At 42.7% G+C, this 22,165-nt stretch overlaps 1 pseudogene; it reads left to right on the top strand.

The window, feature by feature from the left end:
* LOC111950035 (rho guanine nucleotide exchange factor 12-like) overlaps positions 1 to 22,165 on the top strand; it is a 121,345-nt pseudogene that overhangs the window by 10,736 nt on the left and 88,444 nt on the right.

Here is a 22,165-nt window from a genome sequence, read left to right as displayed (position 1 = left end):
GCTTCTGGGCCTGAGTAGCAGGCAGTATACTCTGGGCACCTTATTCATCCAAGCTACTCAATACTGCCCCCCAGCCATAAGAAGTTTTAAACAATCTTTTTTTTTTTCACTACACCAACATGGACTATTTTGTGTATGTCCATTACATGAAATCCAAATAAAAATCTATTTAAATTACAGGTTGTAATGCAACAAAATAGGAAAAATGCCCATTACATGAAATCCAAATAAAAATCTATTTAAATTACAGGTTGTAATGCAACAAAATAGGAAAAATGCCAAGGGAGATTAATACTTTTGCAAGGCACTGTATATCATAGAAATCTTCAAACACTGGACAGTTACTTTAAGAAAGTCAAAGCTTATTAAGCTAATAAGAAGAGTAGTTCAATCCAGTCATTTTGTTGAGATGTGTCAATGCTTCTACAGCACCAAAACATTAAGTAGATCTCACAAAACCTTGCATGCCTTGTCAGGCAGTGAGCACCCTCGGAAGCATCCGGTTTTCAGGGGAAATGGAAAGAGAGCCTGTGACACGACTACCGCTTTTGGACGTTAACAAGGCGACACTCCATCTTAACTCCTCCTCCACATTTACTAGATTGGTTGAACAGTGCAGAAGAGAACCCCCCTACATTTGTATTTTTTTCTTGTCAGGACCAGAAAGAAAGAAACGCCGCTCAGGCTACGTTAGGTTAGGCTGTTAATAAAGGGGATCCCTTTTCCAACCAAGGGTCACAGTCCATTTTACTCTGAGGCGATAGTCAGAAATTGGTTCATTTTAAGCTTTGCACGATTACTATCGCTAAACTTTTCAACTGCCACTCTGTTACATCATTGAGGTCCATAAAGATAGCAGTCGTGTGCTGGCTGAGCGAAGCTCTTCTTCAACACTGGCTTTACTCTGTTTGGTCAGCTGACAATCACCAGCTTTAGTCTGCATGTTTCAATGTGCTCATTGGCAGAGGTTTAGTGGGTGAACCTACAGAAAAAGCACTGATAGCCTACATCTCACCACTACAATCACTGCTTTGCTGTATGGGCTCTTCTTATTAATGAAATCAATGAATTGCCTGTTTAGTGTGTGTCTGTATGGATCACAAAGGCTGTGTTTACACAGCCACCCTAAAAACCCAAATCTGTTTTTCTTTCTATTTTCAATCTTTTTTTCTGATTGTCCACACTCAGTTTTACATGTGACCCATATCAGATTTGCACATTCACATTGATGTAGCCTCTGAAGTAGCACACAGATGCAATGCTCAATTCCTGTCACTGTTTTTTTTTTCAATTTTGGGCTGTCATGTTAACAGCAGGTCATGTGCAAGAAAATCAGAGCGTCCAGACAGAGGTCACATAGGATCAGGTTTGTATCAGGATTCAGATCCACATATGGAGGTGGTATAAATCTGACATCAAAAGATCAGATTCAATGTGTTTTTTTTGCTGTTTACACATTAGGGAAAATATCCGTTGGATATCAGATATGCAAATTATCGGCAAAGATCTGAATTGGGCTTCCTGTGTAAATGCAGCCTTAGACCTGTCAACTTTGACTGACATACCGACTTCCATGGCTGTACTACACCTATCAGGCTAGCACTTACGCTGGCACACTAGCTATTTTCATTAGTGTTTGTTTGATTGTACCCATTGATTCTTGAAGAACTTAGAAATGCCCCGTGCTTAGTTCAGTTGTCGTACCCCATCAAAACCCAAAATATAAGTTGATTCACTCCATTGTTTGTAAACAAAGTAAATGTAAACAAACACTATATAGCCTCAAAACATGGCGAAACTACAATTTTTATGTCAAGGATGGTCAGTCCTTGCATCCATAGCTCTATCTATGAATTTGAGAGTGGTTACATTTCTCCATCCCTATCCCTCAGCTTTTTACCGAAAAAGTGTAGACACTTGTTTTTTCAAGTGTCTACACGAACAGCTACAACCTGAAGTAATTATGTCCTTAGGTTATTGTTTGCCCTATGAGTATCGTGACCAGCTGTCTCTCCCTCTCTTTCTCCTTCTCTCTCTTTTCACCCTTCACTTTCCTCTACTTTCAGCATGTCTTGGCTTGAACTACAGACAGCTTTTTCCAGATGAGAACCACACCCAATGGAGTCAGGGATTGAATAACCAGGTAGTCCATTTGGACTGATATAGGCACTGCCAAGGTCTTTTCCACATAACTCAAGCAGTATTATGCAGAGATAGACAGTCATCAACTTCATGGAGCTGGATGCTTTACGTCAAGCAGAGCTAGTCAAACATGACTTTCATCGACATTCAGTTTCTTAATTTTATTTATGTCTGTTTACATTGCTGCAGTTGCTCGTCCAGTTTCCGTGTGCCTCAAATTTCCCTGACCACAGCTGAATTTGTCCTCAAGCCAGAGGCCAGGCTTTATCTAGGAAGAGTCTAGGAAAAAATGTAAATATCTAGTTGCTATGGGACTAAGAAACGTTGGCTCCACGGAACAGAGAGTGACAAGATGTTATGTCTTTCTGAGCAGTGTCAACTCAGGGATTGTTGGGGTCTGTGCTGATACCTTGGCAGTGGCACAGGCCCTTCTCGACATGCCTTCCAATTGCTCTAAATCCCTACCAAGCAATCTCTCACTCACTCACTCACACACACACACACACACACACACACACTTTTTTCATACAACTCTGCCCAGCTGTTTCTACACTCTGCTGTCCAGTTGCCACATGTGATGCAGCAGCAAGTCACATGGCTCTCAGAGAACATTATACTTCTGTTGTTACTTTTCATCATGTCTGTGGTATTTTGTGACGACAGTCACTTTACTCTCTTGATGCTTTTGGTTATTGCCACTGCTTCGGAATTCAGTACATTAGCTTATTAAAGTAGAAGGGACTTGGCCACAGAGTATCAAAACTGCTTATGGAACATGGTAAAGAAAGTATAATTGCGTCCACTTCCTATACTTGATTTTAGTTCCTTTTCTGTGGAGCCTCTGAAACAGCAGCGAAATGAGCATTATCTGTATACACAATAAAAGGCTTTGAAGCAGTTTACCACCTTAGTGAAAGTAGCTAATAACGGAGCTAAAATCTAGCTACTTGATGTACAGTGGCAAGAACAAGTATGTGAACCCTTTGGAAACTGATGAACATCAAGGCTTTTAGAGATACTTTTGTTTTGTAACCCTTTCCAGCTTTATGCAAGTCAACAATTCTTAATCTTAGGTCTTCTGAGATGTTCGAGGCAATCTTAGGTCTTCTCTTTTGTTCGAGGCATGGTTCACATCAGACAATGCTTCTTGTGATAGCAAACTCAAATTTTGTGAGTGTTTTTTTATAGGACAAGGCAGCTCTAACCAACATCTCCAATCTCGTCTTGTTGATTGGACTCCAGGTTAGCGGACTCCTGACTCCAATAAGCTTTTGGAGAAGTCGTTAGCCTAGGGGTTCATATACTTTTCCCAACATACACTGCAAATGTTTAAATTATGTATTCAATATAGACAAGAAAAATACAATAATTTGTGTGTTATTAGTTTAAGCAGACTGTGTTTGTCTATTGTTGTGACCTTGATGAAGATCAGATCAAATTTTATGACCAATTTATGCAAAAATCCAGGTATATTGTGACGCCCTGACCTTAGAGAGCCTTTTTATTTCTCTATTTGGTTAGGTCAGGGTGTGATTTGGGTGGGCATTCTAGTTTTCTATTTCTTTGTTGGCCGGGTATGTTTCCCAATCAGAGGCAGCGTTCTATCGTTGTCTCTGATTGGGAATCATACTTAGGCAGGCTGTTTTCCACCCTAGTTTGTGGGATCTTGTTTTTGCACTGTTGCTGTCTAGCCCTACAGAACTTTACGTTCATTTGATTTTTGTTGGTGTTCATTATTAAATATCATGAAAACTTTCCACGCTGCGCTTTGGTCTCATTCATTCTATGATGAACGTAACATATATTCCAAAGGGATCACATACTTTTTTCTTGCCACTGTATGTTGATGTAATAGGAGATAGAAACTTTGTGGACCAACAACATGCAAAAAGTCTCCAGTATTTGTGGGAGCCATGGAGCTGTGTGTGTGTGTGTGTGTGTGTGTGGGGCCTGCTTGGTGCTCAGTTCCCACAGGAAGTGGCAGAGGGAGAAAAAGAGAAAGAACCCTCTTGAAAAGGGAGGAACAGGCTCCTCTCTCTGTCTGTCTGTCCTCTCGCTTGGTGTGGTGTGTGTGTATGCGTGTGTGTGTGCGAGGAGCAGTGCAGTCCAGCACAGATCCTCGTGTCCCACACACGTGACGGAGCGCTCAACTTTCCCAGCTGCATCAGTCACCATGGAAACTAACAGTAATATTCGGCAGCTTTCCCATCCTCCCCCTCCCCCCTCTTCACTCCCTCCCTCTGCCAACAGTGAAGAGGGAGGAAAATGACTTCCTCAGGATAGCCTGACTGGCGACTCTCACAGTGACCCCCACCAGCCCACTGGTTGTCTACACTTATTGAGAATGCTCGCTATCACTTCCCAGGCCACTCATATCTAACTGACTGTTTTCTCACCACCGACTCCATTCACATATCTTTTACCTTGTTCTTGTTGTCTGTGGGTCCAGTTGTTTCCTCTAACAGAAAGTTGTCCCATTCTGTTATCTAGCCCTTAATTTAGCACAGGCTAGGTCCATTAGGTGCTTTAGGCACACTGTAGAACTTCGGTCCAACTTTTAACGGACTACAACTTTTGACGCTAAATGAATCCTTCATAAACTCCATAAAGGCTTATATAGATGTTTTAAACATCATTCATAAGTAAATGACATGCCATATAGTATGTGGCAAAAGTGTTATGTCACATTTGGCAATGTACAGTGGGGAGAACAAGTATTTGATACACTGATGATTTTGCAGGTTTTCCTACTTACAAAGCATGTAGAGGTCTGTAATTTTTATCATAGGTACACTTCAACTGTGAGAGACAGAATCTAAAACAAAAATCCAGAAAATCACATTGTATGATTTTTAAGTAATTAATTAGCATTTTATTGCATGACATAAGTATTTGATTTCAAACCTTAACCAAATTCATAAGAATTTCCGGGCCTCTCCACAGGACCCTGTTAAGGTTTTTTCTTTAAGAAAAGGGCCCTTTTCCTGTTCTTTTCCCACCTCATTTACCTTGTATAACTGCAAAAACCTGCTTGGAACTCGTTTTAACCTGTTATAAAAAAGACACCTTTGGTCCCCAACCCACAAAATCCAAAATTCAAAAAACAGACTCCCAAAACCGCTCCCAACAAATGCCAAGAACCAGAGAGGCTGTGTAAAAGGGACAGCAGGATAAAAAATTGGTTTTTTAAGGGACCTGCCACCAGGGGCTGGTTGGGCTTTACCAGGGGACAAATAGCCAAGCCAGCTTGGTGAGGGAGGCCAAAACAACTGTGACGCCCCATATTAGGGAAAATTGGGGAAAAGAAAGTTTTTCCCAAAGATTGACGGTCCAATTCCCCCCACCCTCGGGTTCTGGGGGGGCTCCATGCAAAGGAAATTCTTCATCTCCGTGGGGGCATTTCCAAATTGGATTTTTCATTGAGGGAAAGTGAGGATTCAGCCCAGAAACTTACAACGGCAGGAAACCTGTTCCAATGGACTAGAGAAAAGGCGGAGCGGGACCACCACCAAGTCCTCCCAAAAGGAAAAACCAATAGTTAAAACCCACACTTACGCCGTCATGGGACTCCAAATTTTCCTGCAAGCGCACCGCCACAGGGTCCCCTGCTTCAAAAAGCCAAGCGCATGTCCCCCAGGGCCGTCTGTTGAAAGTTTGCGCCAATGACCATTTCTGGATAATCACCAAGGGAGGGACAAAAATTGAGGGGAAGAAAGGTTTCAATTTTGGTCTTTATGAGGACAAACAAAATAGAATGCACTTTTGTCTTTTAAAACTCCCACTCGCCGTGTTGGAAGAAGAAAGGAAGGATGAGTACAAAACCCCAAGAACCCAAACCACCATCCCAAAACCGTTGAAAGGCATGGAAGGTGGGAAACATGTCATTTTCTTTTGGGGACGTGTCCTGCCAAAAAAGGGACAGGAACGATGCCCCGTTAATTTTGAGGGGGAGGGATGGATGGGGGCCATTGTTATCGCCAAAGGATCTTGGCCAAACAACCTCCTTCCCCTCAGTAAAGGAGCATTTGAAGGATGGGTCGTGGCTGGTTTCTCCAGCATGGACAAAAAACGACCGAAAACACACAGCCCAGGGCAAACTAAAGGAGTGGCCTCCGTTAAAAGGCATCTCAAGGTCCTTTGAATGGCTTTAGCCCAGTCTCCCAGACCCTGAACCCAATAAAATTCTTTGGAGGAAGCTGGAAAGTCCAGCCATTGGCCCCAGCGGAACAGCCCTAAAACCTGAAAGAATCTGGAGAAGGTCTGTAGGAAGAGTTGGGCCAAAAATCCCTTGCTGCAGTGTGTGGCCAAACTTGGTCAAAGAACTTACAAGAAAAACGGTATTGATCTCTTGTAAATTGCCAAAAACAAAGGTTTCTTTTACCAAAAAATTAATTAAGTTTCTGCCTTTTCGATATATTTCAAAAATTAAAACTATTGTCCATTGCAATAAAATGGCTAATTTAAATAAACTTAAAAATTCATACCCAACATGTTGACTTTCCTGGGATTTTTGTTTTTAATTCTTCCCGTCTTCCTCACAGTTTGGCAAGTGTACTATGATTTTTAAAAAATGACAGACCTCTACATGCTTTGTAAGTAGGAAAACCTGCAAAATCGGCAGTGTGTCAAATACTTGTTCTCCCCACTACAAGATGCTTTGACATTTTATATCACCCTTCCAGTATGGAGCTAATGTGTTTTTTTCTAAAACCCTAATCTTCATAGTCCTAGCCATACGATTACCTTCAACTGGTTTCACATGAGCAATTGGTCATTCGAAAAATGCAAGTGGTCTTTTTCTTGCATAACCAAACATATGCATTGTATCCATCACTAGCAACACAGCACTCTGTCCTTTTGATATTGTTGTCTTCAATAGCTTGATTTCATAGCAGCTACAACAGAAATGCTGATGATCTTTTTCCTCAGAATTCTCCAGTAATTGGGTAAGACGTCAAGCACATCATGTTGCTGGGGAAAAACGATTACCTGAATGTTACAGTCCAGGATGGCTCTTATGTTGCCCAATATTGTGTTGGCCTGAAGTGAGTTGGATTGATTGCAGCCAACCTCAGAGACAGCTGCTCTGAAGGGAAGCCAGGGTCAGTGTGTCTGGAGAGAGAAAGTAAGAGAGATGTGCCAATCTAAACATTCCAGAGAAGTGTTATAGCCGCTGAAATCTCATGGATTTATGTATAGTGTTAAACATGAGTTGTGTTCTCGATGAGAAGGTCAGTGTTGAGCAAAAAAATAGATGTGTTTGGAAACTGTGACCGCAAAGAAATCTGCACCAGTTGGGTATATTTCATCTATTTTTCATGTTCAATAAGCCGCCATATTTGTTGCACAAATAGTGCGCACATTTTCTTTTGCTTTTCAAAACTAGCCATCATTCACGAGTCGGTGACTTATGCCATTAATTTAATCTAGCATTTTTTTTTTTTTAGAAATCACTTGCTTAGAGCTTCAAATCCCATTGAACCCCGCAGCCACAATTAAGCTACTTTATTTATGTAACATAGGAATTGCATGAGTAAGCGAAGGAAATAGGCCGTATGCATCAAGTTGAGTTGGCTTGGCGTACATGTGGTGCACCAGGGAGGGAGAGAAAGATAGAGAGTCGGGGTGGGGACCGCTGCTGCTACTGCTGTCTCCCATGTAGCCCTGCTTTAGGCAGTGCACCTGGACCTGCAGGCCTCTAATTCCTGTTCCGGTCTCCCCCACATGCCTTGCTTTCTCAAGCCCACTGGAGCGAGTCTCAACAGGAGGCAGAGTCGTGGCCACCCCGCCGCTATTGTCACACACACTCACATTCACAATTCACACACCTACACACAAGATTCATACACACAAACACTCATTACATACACACACACTCAAACACGTTATGCACACAAAGACACAACCCATGCAAGCCCACCCTGCCAGGCTCTGGATGACCCCAGCTGGCAACATCTGGCCTGGCTGCAGATAAGAGAGGTGGGGTCGCTAGATACACCCCTTCATGCCTTTATCACTGCCATCAAATCACAGCAGGCCAACTTCCTGCGCTAACGGACCATTACCAAATCACCAGAGCTGTGTGTGTGTGTGTGTGGGTGTGGGTGTGTGTGTGTGAGTGAGAGAGGTTAGTTAGTGTGTGTGGAAGAGAGAGGGGGAGGGTTGGTGTTTGTGGAAGTGTGTGTGTGATCACATGCAATTGTCTGCACAGGCAGTTTGACAAATTGACATCTTGGTCAGGTGCATGTAGATAGAGTAGGTCTCCTAGTCAGGAGTGGTGCATACTTCACAGCCTGTGTGAAAGGGATGCACTTTTTGTTAGTATATGTTGCAAGAAAAGTCTTGTTTACATCAGCAATGCATCATTGTCAGCAGAAGTAACTTGGGGATAAATGTGCCTGATTGCAAAGCAATGCAACCTTTGACCCTTGCAGCTGACTGGACTGAAAAAACAGTTGCAAAACAGCTGTGCAACTTTTCTTGTTCTCTAGACCTTTGAAGTGCAAAATTTAAATAGCTTTTTTTGCTGAACAGTTATCACAGGTTTGATATTGTCATTCAATTAAAAAAATGTAAATGTAGAGTTTTTCATTATAATTATTTTGCATAGTGAGTCACTCATAGACTAGCAAACCCCACCTGATATTCTGTCAGTATCAAGGATAATTTTAGTCTGACAAAGAACGGTATCCTGTCTTTTCCTTTAGTAAAAGGCAGGATAGCTTTCAGCAAAGCTCCTGTGTGTTCATGTGTTTGGGGTGCTGTTTGTCGGCCTAGGTGTGGTATTCTCCCATACATGCATAGACAGCAGCTGTGTGGAGGACCATTGAAATGTTTGCACACTGTTCTCACTCGCTCTTAGTTACCCTGCCACAAAGACAACTGCTGAGCAAAGGGGTTTTCGTTTTGTTCTCCCTAAACAAAGTAGGAAAAAATGTAGAGCCCAACTAGTTATAGTGAGAATGTTTGTGCCTAAATGGACTCAGTAGAGGAGATGTCTTTGTCAGGCCAAGAAACCACTTGAAATTCTACAGCTGTTAGATGTGAAAGGGAGTTGTTTGTACAATGGAGGACTCTTCCTACCTCTCAATTCTTAAACAGGTGTGAAGTCCAGACATGAACTTCTGTGACAATGAGAAACAAGCTCAGGTTCTGCTGAACTTCTGTGAACTAACATGCCATGTTGATAAATGTTTTTGACTTAGTTTTGCAGGGAAAACATGAGTCACCTGGGGAAAAAGGGCTGCGATGACTGGAACCTGGGCCTCTTGCTATCTCCAGCCCTCTGTGTAGTTCAGCCTGTACTCTTCTGTGATCATCCCAGAGGGATTGTCTCGTATTTTTGGTATCTGAGACATGACTATTGTTGTAAAAAAAAAAAACAGGTCCTCTTGATAACTGTATGGTTATAAATAGCCCAGAGAGGAGACACTCCCTGAACCCTGATGAAGGGGCAGGCAGTCAGATTTGTGCAGTCACGTGTGAACAGGGAGTACAGGAGGGGACAGAGCACGCACCCCTGAGGGGCCCCTGTGTTGAGGATCAGCGTGGCGGATTTGTTGTTACCTACCCTTACCACCTGGGGGCGGCCCATCAGGAAGTCCAGGATCCAGTTACAGAGGGAGGTGTTTAGTCCCAGAGTCCTTAGCTTAGTGATGAGCTTTGAGGGCAGTACGGTGTTGAACGCTGAGCTGTAGTCAATGGATAGCATTCTCATATAGGTGTTCCTTTTGTGCAGGTGTGAAAGGGCAGTGTGGAGTGCAATAGAGATTGTCATACGTGAGTAAAAGTGAAGATATCTTAATAGAAAATGACTCAAGTAAAAGTGAAAGTCACCCAGTAAAATACTACTTGAGTAAAAGTCTAAAAGTATTTGGTTTTATATATACTTAAGAATCAAAAGTAAATGTAATTTCTAAAATATACTTAAGTATCAAAAGTTGAAGTATAAATTGTTTAAAATTCCTTATATTAAGCAAACCAGAGGGCACCATTTTCTTGTTAAAAAAAAAAAAATTACGGATAGCCAGGGGCACACTCCAACACACCAGCCAGATCAGGGTTAGTAGGTATGACCAGGGATGTTTTCTTGATAAGTGCATGAATTGGATGTCCTGCTAAGCATTCAAAATGTAATGAGTACTTTTGGGTGTCAGGGAAATGTATGGAGTAAAAAGTACATTATTTTCTTTAGGAATGTAGTGAAGTAAAAGTTACCCCCCAAAAACTACTTAAGTAGCACTTTAAAGTATTTTTACTTAAGTATTTTACACCACTGCCTATTTGGTAGGATACTCAACGTTATATAACCTTAGCAAGGTTCATGAACTTAGGCTACAATAGTTACAAGGGTTTTTGTGGGACGCTCGAGAGACTACAATAGGAGGAAATGCAGCTAGCAATACATGTAAACAAAGTTTAGTTTGAATTTGCCCACAAGTTGAATTTGTGGGCATTGGTCCTGTATCATGTGAATACAACCAATAAAGCGGCACTGTCTACCTTTATTTCAGACTGAGGCAGAAGTGTTTAAGGCCCGTTGATGCCCTATTGTCAATCATGAAATCTTGGCTAAGTCAGTGACCAATTAAATTGTTTTGATATTATAAGGGTCAAAGAAGGAGAAGGAAAACCCATTAAAGCGATACTGCGTTAATCTGGCAATTAAGCCTTTTTTCTATTTACCCAGAGTCAGTGCAATGACTCAATCTACAGGTACAGAAGCATATGCTAGCATTCCCGTAGACTTCCAGTCATTGTGCAAGACCAAGTTAGCATTGGCTCGTGAAACTACCTCTAAAGGCGTCTGCATGCTTCAGTTCGACTGGCGCCTAGCTGAACTAGGCTAGCCAAATCGAAAGAGTGTGCTCACAGTCCCTTAAAAGACGTTCGCTTGAAAAACTCGAAAATAACGGCAATAGGCCATTTTGAGATGCCTTAGCCAGTATACACGTCCTCAAAATAGTCAGAATTCATCTAAAATTACTCTAATTACGTCGAAGATGTTTGGTGCAGTATTTCTCAATGAAAAATGTACTTGAAAACGAGTCATCTCTTGTTGAATGACAAAAAATACTTTATTGAAGAATCCCTACTGTTGACCAATCACTGACGAAGGGGCATAGACTTCAGCTTGCCTCTATAAAATATGTTGTTTGCTCTAACAGCCGGAAAAAAAACTCACCGACGTGAAAAACAAATAAAAACGTCACAAAATCTTCAGAACTGTTTCAAATCATATCAAATTTATTTATATAGCCCTTCTTACATCAGCTGATATATCAAAGTGCTGTACAGAAACCCAGCCTAAAACCCAAACAGCAAGCAATGCAGGTGTAGAAGCACGGTGTCTAGGAAAAACTCCCTAGAAAGGAACCAGGCTATGAGGGTTGGCCAGTCCTCTTCTGGCTGTGCCGGGTGGAGATTATAACAGAACATGGCCAAGATGTTCAAATGTTCATAAATGACCAGCATGGTCAAATAATAGTAATCACAGTGAACAAGTCAGGGTTCCATAGCCGCAGGCAGAACAGTTGAAACTGGAGCAGCAGCACAGCCAGGTGGACTGGGGACAACAAGGAGTCATCATGCCAGGTAGTCCTGAGGCATGGTCTTAGGGCTCAGGTCCTCCGAGAGAGAGAAGGAAAGAAAGAGAGAATTAGAGAGAGCATACTTAAATTCACACAGGACACCGGATAAGACAGGAGAAATACTCCAGATATAACAGACTGACCCTAGCCCCCCGACACATAAACTACCGCAGCATAAATACTGGAGGCTGAGACAGGAGGGGTCAGCAGACACTGTGGCCCCATCCGATGATACCCCCGGACAGGGCCAAACAGGCAGGATATAACCCCACCCACTCTGCTAAAGCACAGCCCCCACTGTGGGGATATCTTCAACCACCAACTTACCATCCTGAGACAAGGCCGAGTATAGCCCACAAAGATCTCCGCCACGGCACAACCCAAGGGGGGGGCGCCAACCCAGACAGGAAGACCACGTCAGTGACTCAACCCACTCAAGTGACGCACCCCTCCTAGGGACGGCATGGAAGAGCACCAGTAAGCCAGTGACTCAGCCCCTGTAATAGAGGCAGAGAATCCCAGTGGAGAGAGGGGAACCGGCCAGGCAGAGACAGCAAGGGCGGTTCGTTGCTCCTGTGCCTTTCCATTCACCTTCACACTCCTGGGCCAGACTACACTCAATCATAGGACCTACTGAACAGATGAGTCTTCAATAAAGACTTAAAGGTTGAGACCGAGTCTGCGTCTCTCACATGGGTAGGTAGACCATGCCATAAAAATTGAGCTCTATAGGAGAAAGCCCTGCCTCCAGCTGTTTGCTTAGAAATTCTAGGGAAAATTAGGAGGCCTGCGTCTTGTGACCGTAGCGTACGTGTAGGTATGTACGGCAGGACCAAATCGGAAAGATAGGTAGGAGCAAGCCCATGTAATGCTTTGTAGGTTTGCAGTAAAATCTTGAAATCAGCCCTTGCCTTAGCAGGAAGCCAGTGTAGGGAGGCTAGCACTGGAGTAATATGATACTTTTTTGGGGTTCTAGTCAGGATTCTAGCAGCCGTATTTAGCACTAACTGAAGTTTATTTAGTGCTTCATCCGGGTAGCCGGAAAGTAGAGCATTGCAGTAGTCTAACCTAGAAGTAACAAAAGCATGGATACATTTTTCTGCATCATTTTTGGACAGAACATTTCTGATTTTTGCAATGTTACGTAAATGGAAAAAAGCTGTCCTTGAAACAGTCTTGAAATGTTCGTCAAAAGAGAGATCAGGGTCCAGAGTAACGCCGAGGTCCTTCACAGTTTTATTTGAGACGACTGTACAGCCATCAAGATTAATTGTCAGATTCCACAGAAGATCTCTTTGTTTCTTGGGACCTAGAACAAGCATCTCTGTTTTGTACGAGTTTAAAAGTAGAACGTTTGCAGTCATCCACTTCCTTATGTCTGAAACACAGGCTTCCAGTGAGGGCAATTTTGGGGCTTCACGGTGTTTCATTGAAATGTACAGCTGTGTGTCATCCACATAGCAGTGAAAGTTAACCTGTCTAGGACTGGGGTTTACATTTGGCTTTGCCTCCAAAACATTTTTTTTTTATTTATTTTTATTTTACCGTTATTTTACCAGGTAAGTTGACTGAGAACACGTTCTCATTTGCAGCAACGACCTGGGGAATAGTTACAGGGGAGAGGAGGGGGATGAATGAGCCAATTGTAAACTGGGGATTATTAGGTGACCGTGATGGTTGAGGGCCAGATTGGGAATTTAGCCAGGACACCGGGGTTAACACCCCTACTCTTACGATAAGTGCCATGGGATCTTTAATGACCTCAGAGAGTCAGGACACCCGTTTAACGTCCCATCCGAAAGACGGCACCCTACACAGAGCAGTGTCCCCAATCACTGCCCTGGGGCATTGGGATCTTTGTTTAGACCAGAGGAAAGAGTGCCTCCTACTGGCCCTCCAACACCACTTCCAGCAGCACCTGGTCTCCCATCCAGGGACTGACCAGGACCAACCCTGCTTAGCTTCAGAAGCAAGCCAGCAGTGGTATGCAGGGTGGTATTCACATCCCGTGAATTTGCATAGAGCCACATCAATTTACAGAAATACTCATAGATAAAAGATACAAGTGTTGTTCACAGAATTAAAGATATACTTCTCCTTAATGCAACCGCTGTGTCAGATTTTAAAAAAACTTGACGGAAAAAGCACACCATGCTATAATCTGAGTACAGCGCTCAGAGCCCAAATAAGCCATAAAGATATCCGCCATGTTTTGGAGTCAACAGAAGTCAGAATAGCATTATAAATATTCACTTACCTTTGATGATCTTCATCAGAATGCACTCCCAGGAATCCCAGTTCCACAATAAATGTTTGATTTGTTCGATAAAGTTCATAATTTATGTCCAAACTTTTTGTTAGCGCGTTTAGCCCAGTATTCCGCATTCATGACGCGCGATCACTAGGAGCAGACGAAAAGTCAAAAGGTTCCGTTACAGTCCGTAGAAACATGTCAAACGAAGTATAGAATCAATCTTTAGGATGTTTTTAACATAAATCTTCAATAATGTTCCAACCGGAGAATTCCTTTGTTTTCAGAAATGCAATGGAACTCAAGCTAACTCTCACATGAACGCGCATGGTCAGCTCGTGGCACTCTGGGAGAGATCTCACTCAATCCCCTCTCATTCGCCCCCACTTCACAGTAGAAGCATCAAACAAGGTTCTAAAGACTGTTGACATCTAGTGGAAGTCGTAGGAAGTGCAACATGACCCCATAGACACTGTGTATTCGATAGGCCAAGAGTTGAAAAACTACAAACCTCAGATTTCCCACTTCCTGGTTGGATTTTTCTCAGGTTTTTGTCTGCCATATGAGTTCTGTTATACTCACAGACATCATTCAAACAGTTTCAGAAACTTCAGAGTGTTTTCTATCCACATCTACTAATAATATGCATATCTTAGCAACTGGGACTGAGTTGCAGGCAGTTTACTCTGGGCACGCTTTTCATCCAAACGTGAAAATGCTGCCCCCTATCCCAAACAAGTTAACATTATGTTTTCGAATGACATCCCCAAGAGGTAAAATATATAGTGAAAACAATAGTGGTCCTAACTTGGAACCTTGAGGAACACCGACATTTACAGTTGATTTGTCAGAGGACAAACCATTCACAGAGACAAACTGATATCTTTCCGACAAATAAGATCTAAACCAGACCAGAACTTGTCCGTGTAGACTATTTTGGGTTTCCAATCTCTCCAAAAGAATGTGGTTATCGATGGTATCAAAAGCAGCACTCAGGTCTAGGAGCACGAGGACAGATGCAGAGCCTCCGTCTGACGCCATTAAAAGGTAATTTCCACCTTCACAAGTGCAGTCTCAGTGCTATGATGGGGTCTAAAACCAGACTGAAGTATTTCGTATATATTGTTTGTCTTCAGGAAGGCAGTAAGTTGCTGCGCAACAGCTTTTTCAAAATGTTTTGAGAGGAATGGGTAATTCGATATAGGACGATAGTTTTTTTATATTTTCTGGGTCAAGGTTTGGCTTTTTCAAGAGAGGCTTTATTACTGCCACTTTTAGTGAGTTTTGGTACACATCCGGTGGATAGAGAGCCGTTTATTATGTTCAACATAGGAGGGCCAAGCACAGGAAGCAGCTCTTTCAGTAGTTTAGTTGGAATAGGGTCCAGTATGCAGCTTGAAGGTTTAGAGGCCATGATTATTTTCATCATTGTGTCAAGAGATATAGTACTAAAACACTTGACTGTCTCCCTTGATCCTAGGTCCTGGCAGAGTTGTGCAGACTCAGGACAACTGAGCTTTGGAGGAATACAAAGATTTAAAGAGGAGTTCGTCATTTTCTTTCTAATGATCATGATCTTTTCCTCAAAGAAGTTCATGAATTTATTACTGCTCAAGTGAAAGCCATCCTCTCTTGGGGAATGCTGCTTTTTAGTTAGCTTTGCGACAGTATCAAAAATAATTTTCGGATTGTTCTTATTTTCCTCAATTAAGTTGGAAAAATAGGATGATCGAGCAGCAGTGAGGGCTCTTTGATACTGCACGGTACTGTCTTTCCAAGCTAGTCGGAAGACTTCCAGTTTGGTGTGGCGCCATTTCCGTTCCAATTTTCTCGAAGCTTGCTTCAGAGCTCGGGTATTTTCTGTATACCAAGGAGCTAGTTTCTTATGACAAATGTTTTTAGTTTTTAGGGGTGCAACTGCATCTAGGGTATTGCGCAAGGTTAAATTGAGTTCCTCAGTTAGGTGGATAACTGATTTTTGTCCTCTGACATCCTTGGGTAGGCAGAGGGAGTCTGGAAGGGCATCAAGGAATCTTTGTGTTGTCTGAGAATTTATAGCACGACTTTTGATGCGCCTTGGTTGGGGTCTGAGCAGATTATTTGTTGCGATTGCAAACGTAATAAAATGGTGGTCCGATAGTCCAGGATTATGAGGAAAAACATTAAGATCCACAACATTTATTCCATGGGACATAACTAGGTCCAGAGTATGACTGTGGCAGTGAGTAGGTCCYGAGACATGTTGGACAAAACCCACTGAGTCAATGATGGCTCCGAAAGCCTTTAGGCTTTTTCCATGTGAATATTAAAGTCACCAAAATTTTGAATATTATCTGCTATGACTACAAGGTCCGATAGGAATTCAGGGAACTCAGTGAGGAACACTGTATATGGCCCAGGAGGCCTGTAAACAGTAGCTATAAAAAGTGATTGAGTAGGCTGCAAAGATTTCATGACTAGAAACTCAAAAGACAAACACTTTTTTTGTGTGCTTTTTTTCTAAATTGAAATTTGCTATCGTAAATGTTAGCAACACCTCCGACCTTTGCTAGATGCGCGGGGGATATGGTCACTAGTGTAACCAGGAGGCGAGGCCTCATTTAGCACAGTAAATTCATCAGGCTTAAGCCATGTTTCAGTCAGGCCTATCACATGTTTCGGCTGTAAAAGCATGCTGACGCCTTAACTTCCTTCATACTGCAAACGGAGACATAAAAATGGTATCCATGACTTCATCTGACTCTGGGTAAGTAGGAAAAGTCCCAGAATCTCACAGTATCCCTTTAACTCTTTAACCCTGTTCTCGCTGTAGCCTTGGTATGTATTTTCACAATGGCAGGCAGTCTTCTATTGAAGACACTTTCAGAAACATGTCCTGGCCTTCGCTGCTCAGCCACCACAGAGGTTCTGTAGACAATAACGACCCGGTGTTTTGCGTTTGGCAAGAGCTCTCAGGAGCATGTCCCAGTGCTGTTTATAATAAATCTGCAATTAACTGGGCTCGAAGTACCACTGAGCAGAGTTACTGTTTCAAGAGTTTTGTACTTCACTGCACCCTTCAGTAGTATAGCAGGCAAGACATGACACACACACTGACCGTGAAATGGCTTAGTTATGGGCCATCGGCGCTATCAAATTGAAGTTTTGTATTGTTCCTCAGCTTTTTGGAATATGCACAGGCACAGCATAGGCCTACTATTGCAAACACATACCAGAGTTTTACTGAACCCCTCTGGGTTTCGTTGAACCTATCAAAGTTTGTTTTCTTGTGTACTCTTCATGGAAGACTAGTCAATTTGGTTCAAACTGCCATATCGGTTCGGCGGAGACTGAAATAATTAAACCGATGTAATTGGAGCATGTCAGGGGTATTGATTTGTGTAGCGACGTGGAGAATTGTCTCCTCAGCTGCCAAATCTGTGACACTGACTCCACTATTGTCATTAGGCTACCACAGCCAGGGAGCGAGGACATGGCTCGCCACCTCTCATTCTAGTTATGACACGAGGGGCCGGCGCTATTGATCTCTCTCTAACGGCGTTGACTTGGAGATGAGCGCTGATTTGGATTGATTTGATTGTTCTTGCCATTCTCTCCACCACCTGATGTGGTTGTATGTATGCTCAAATTTATTTTGACACATTTAACTCAATGTTCTACTATAAGTGCAATTTGATCTATATCAGGGATGGCTAACTTTGATGGGGGTGGGGGTCGCAAAAAAATCTAAACTCATCATGAGGGGCCGCAGTTGCTCGCGGGTCTGCAGGAACTACTCACATCCATAACACATTGCGAGCAAAACATTTTAGTGGCCCCCTTCTTGACAACGGAGACAATAAAATAAAATAAAATGTTTTTGTTAATTTCGTGCAAATCTACAGATTTTGCCATGGAGCGGAGAGGAAAATGAGATGTTTTACAACACATTTCCTGCAATTTTACACATTTTGCCATAGGGTGGAGAGAAATGTTTGTAGTTTTATGATATCTGAGTCTGACTAACAAAATCAATGGGGGCCCCCCAGCTGGTAATTCGACCATAATAGCAAGTTTAGATAGCTAGCCACTAAACTCATTTAGCAATCTAAAAAATGTTAGCTGACATGGGCTAATTGACTGACTATCAGTGGCTAACATAAATAGAGAAAAACTTTGTGTATTATGCTATTCATTTTTTGGGATCTAGTTATCAACTGCTCCCCAATGACATATCGTGTTTCAGAACAAAGAGTGGATCGTTTTTTCAATACAGACAACTAGACGTTGCAAATGACTCTTTATAGTAGTCAATCAAATCAAATGTTACTTGTCACATGCTTCGTAAACAACAGGTGTAGACTAACAGTGAAATGCTTACTTACAGGCCCTTCCCAACAACGCAGAGAGAACAAAAGAGAAATAATAGAAAAATAATAACACAATGAGTAACAATAACTTGGCTATATACACGGGGTACCAGTACAGAGTTGATATGCAGGGGTACAGGGTAATTGAGATGATATGTACATATAGGTAGGGATAAAGTGACTAGGCAACAGGATAGATAATAAACAGTAACAGCATTATATGTGATGAGTCAAAAGAGTTAGTGCAAAACGAGTCAATGCAGATAATTAAGTAGTTAACCAATAGCTACCCGGACTAACTATTTAGCAGTCTTATGGCCTGGGGGTAGAAGCTGTTCAGTGTCCTCCTGGTTCCAGACTTGGTGCATTTGTACCACTTGCCGTGCTGTAGCAGAGAGAACAGTCTATGACTGGGGTGGCTGGAGTCTTTGATCATTTTTAGGGCCTTCCTCTAACACCGCCTGCTATAGAGGTCCTAGATGGCAGGGAGCTCGGCCCTAGTGATGTACTGGGCCTTATGCACTAACCTCTGTACCACCTTGCGGTCAGATGCAAAGCAGTTGCCATACCAAGCAGTGATGCAGCCAGTCAAGATGTTCTTAATGGTGCAGCTGTAGAACTGTTTGAGGATCTGATGGCCCATGCTGAATCTTTTCAGCCTTCTGAGGGGGAAGAAAAGTTATGGTGCCCTTGACTGTGTTGGTGTGTGTGGACCATGATAATTCCTTAGTGCTCCACTACAACCTGCTTCTCTACAACTAGCTATGTTGCTAATGGTAATGAAAAAAAGTTAGAAAAACACGCTCAACCCTCTTATGCTGTGCTTAATTCACACTCCGGGCTAATGAACTATTAAAGAGCTAAGTTATTCTCACTGAGCTGCCCTAAGCTTGGAGGTTAATCCAAGGTTATTGTATTACAAACCTCCATTTAATCACTGGAATCTGAGGCATGCGTGTCATTCCCTCCACCTTGTGCGAGTGTAGAGGTGTGCCTGTGTGTACATGTGTGTCTCTTTGTGTCTTGTCTCTGTGCTGTATGTGTACTCGACACAGACGGGGGTACACTGTATTCTGTTTGGGTGGACAGGCCCATATATGTGGTGCCACCTTGGTCGACCAATGGAATCAGACCTGTGGCAGGTTGAACAGCAGCCTGGTCTATGGCAGACACCGCAGGGGCTGTCCACACTATAGGGGCTTGTACAAGCTTAGCTCACCACCATTCTGGTGTGAAAGACACACACAAAGAGTTGCTGGCAGACAACATACACATACATACATACATACATACATACATACATACATACATACATACATACATACATACATACAACACATACATACACACACTGGCAGACAACACACACTACACACACACACTACACACACACACACACACACACACACACACACACACACACACACCACACACACACCACAACACCACACCACACACACACACACACACACACACACACACAGTGTAGTTGGCAGACAGAGGCGGTGTTGTGTCAGCTCAGCTGCTGGTGAATCATCTGTTTGCCCAAGCCTCCCTCCCTGCTCCTCTGACTGCAGCATGTCTCCATCCAGCCCCACCCCTCACCTCGCCATGACCAGAGCACTGCTGCAGTGCAGCTAGTGTAGCCCTGACCTGACCCACACACTCAAGTGTTGTCGGTCTCAATGCCATTTTGTTATTATGTTTGAGAAAAAGAAGCTATGGCAAAATGCATAGAAGTGCAGGAAAGAAAAGTAAAGATGTCACCACTAAGATGGGGGCCTCCTTAAATTGTAAGAAAATGATTGCTGCTCCGACACGGGCTTCAGTGCTTATTGTAATGCGCCTTGCCACGCCCCCTGCCACGCCCACCACCTAAGCCCCATTTGATCCAGAAAAAACCTTGTGATGTAGTGGTAAAAAACAAATAGGTGGGGAAACCCAAATCACTGTTAGCGGTGAAAAAACTAAAGGCGTCAGTGTGCTCGCATACTCCCCTAAAAGACCTTCGCCTGAAAAACAAGAAAAAAGCGACAATAGTACTGTTTGTCCACTTTGAGACACTGTAGCCAGTATACACATCCTCAAAATAGTCCAAATGTATCTAAGATAACTGAAGCAATCTGTCATACATTTTTATTTTTTACCGAGGAGGTCTTAGTCGCGCAATTTTGCATCCGACTAGGATGTTTGGTGCAGCATTTCTCACGAGAAAAAATGTGCATGAGGACGAGTCGTCTCGTTAAATGACAACAGGGACTTCATTGAAGAATCCCTACTGTTGACCAATCGCCAACAAGGAGGAATAGGCTTCAGCGACCGACTTCGGCTTGCCTCGAGAAAAAATGTAGTGTTCCCGAACAGCCGAAAAAACTCTTTGCCAAAGTCCAAAACTAACAAAAACCTCACAAAATGTTGTCATAATATAGGCAAAAACTGTTATGAACTGCTACCTATATTTTCCATAATTTTTTTTGCGGTAGGTTGGTAAACGTTTGCACAAAAGGTAAAAAGGTGCATAAATGGCTACACCACTGATTGTACAACATGGATATGTGTGCCAGTGTTTCGTATGTTTATTCTGTGGTTGCTGGGAGGCCATTAAAAGTGCCTGGCCAGTGGAGAGAGAAATTGAGTGAGAGACTCTGGCTGTGCCTCAGGGCCTGTGGTGGGTGGGGGAGAGGTGAGGGGGAGAGGTAAAGTAGGGCCCTCTCCACTTTCTCCAGGCCCTGCATGATACAGATGAAAACGGACGTTGTCCCAAATGGCACCTTATTCCCAATAGGTGCACTACTTTTGACCAGATTCCTGTGGGCCCTGGTTAATACTAGATAAGCCTTGCTTCTTTGGACCCCCCTTCAGGCCAATGAGGAGTCATTTTGCCTCAACATTCTAACAGTCTAATAAATAAATTTCATATATGCTATCGGAAAAATAATACTTTGGTTGGGTTTATGAAGGTCTTGGGTAACATTAAAAGAACACAATAGCATTTTCATTAGTTTATGTTACTGTAGGCTATCTGTTGGTGCATGCTCACGTGTGGAGCACATGGAACGTGGTTATTCTTGGAAAAAGTGATATTTTGAAATAGAGCTCATCTCTTCAATTTTGAAGCTTATGGGGCAATGGTAAGTGTTTTGGAAACCTCAGAATCAGCTCTTTGTGATACTATATAGAAATCAAAACATCTTACCTGCATGTGACTCTGTAGAAGGATTGGAAAAAGTCACTTTCTGGCGCTCTGGGGAACGAAATGACATGGTCCCTTAAAGCTGCTTATAACACATTCTGTTTGTGACAAAATTCGAACAACTTACGTGTGTTAAATAGACATATTTAGGAAAAGTCAAGGACGGAGGGGGGCATTACTTAAGAAATGGCAGAGATATTTCAATTTTAAATTCATATTGGGTCAAAATGATCCCCTTGACCTTTCTTATGTTAAAAATAGTGCACTACAAAGGGAATAGAGTACCATTTGTGACATAAACAATTAGCACCTCACTGCAATGCATTTTCATTGTTTTAGTGTAAAGCCGCGAGAGCTACCTAGCTTGGAGTTGTGATTATGTGTGAGAGAGCTACCTAGCTTGGAGTTGTGATTATGTGTGCACACAATTTGGGGAATGGTATTATAATTTTAGGGTCAAATGTATTTCTCTGAATATGTGTGTGTGTCTTTGTTTGTTTACAGTTATGGCCATACGTCCTATCAACATCTGGTAGACCGCTAAAGCCTGGGAGGTTAACCCATCCAAGCAGTGTCACGGAGGCTTTGTTACCTTGACGTGACACACACACACACACACACACACACACACACACACACA

This window comes from Salvelinus sp. IW2-2015, linkage group LG23 (assembly GCF_002910315.2).
Source record: "Salvelinus sp. IW2-2015 linkage group LG23, ASM291031v2, whole genome shotgun sequence".
Lineage (NCBI taxonomy): Eukaryota > Metazoa > Chordata > Actinopteri > Salmoniformes > Salmonidae > Salvelinus > Salvelinus sp. IW2-2015.
The sequence above is the reverse complement of the archived record's forward strand: the minus strand, read 5'-3'. Positions and strand labels throughout refer to the sequence as shown.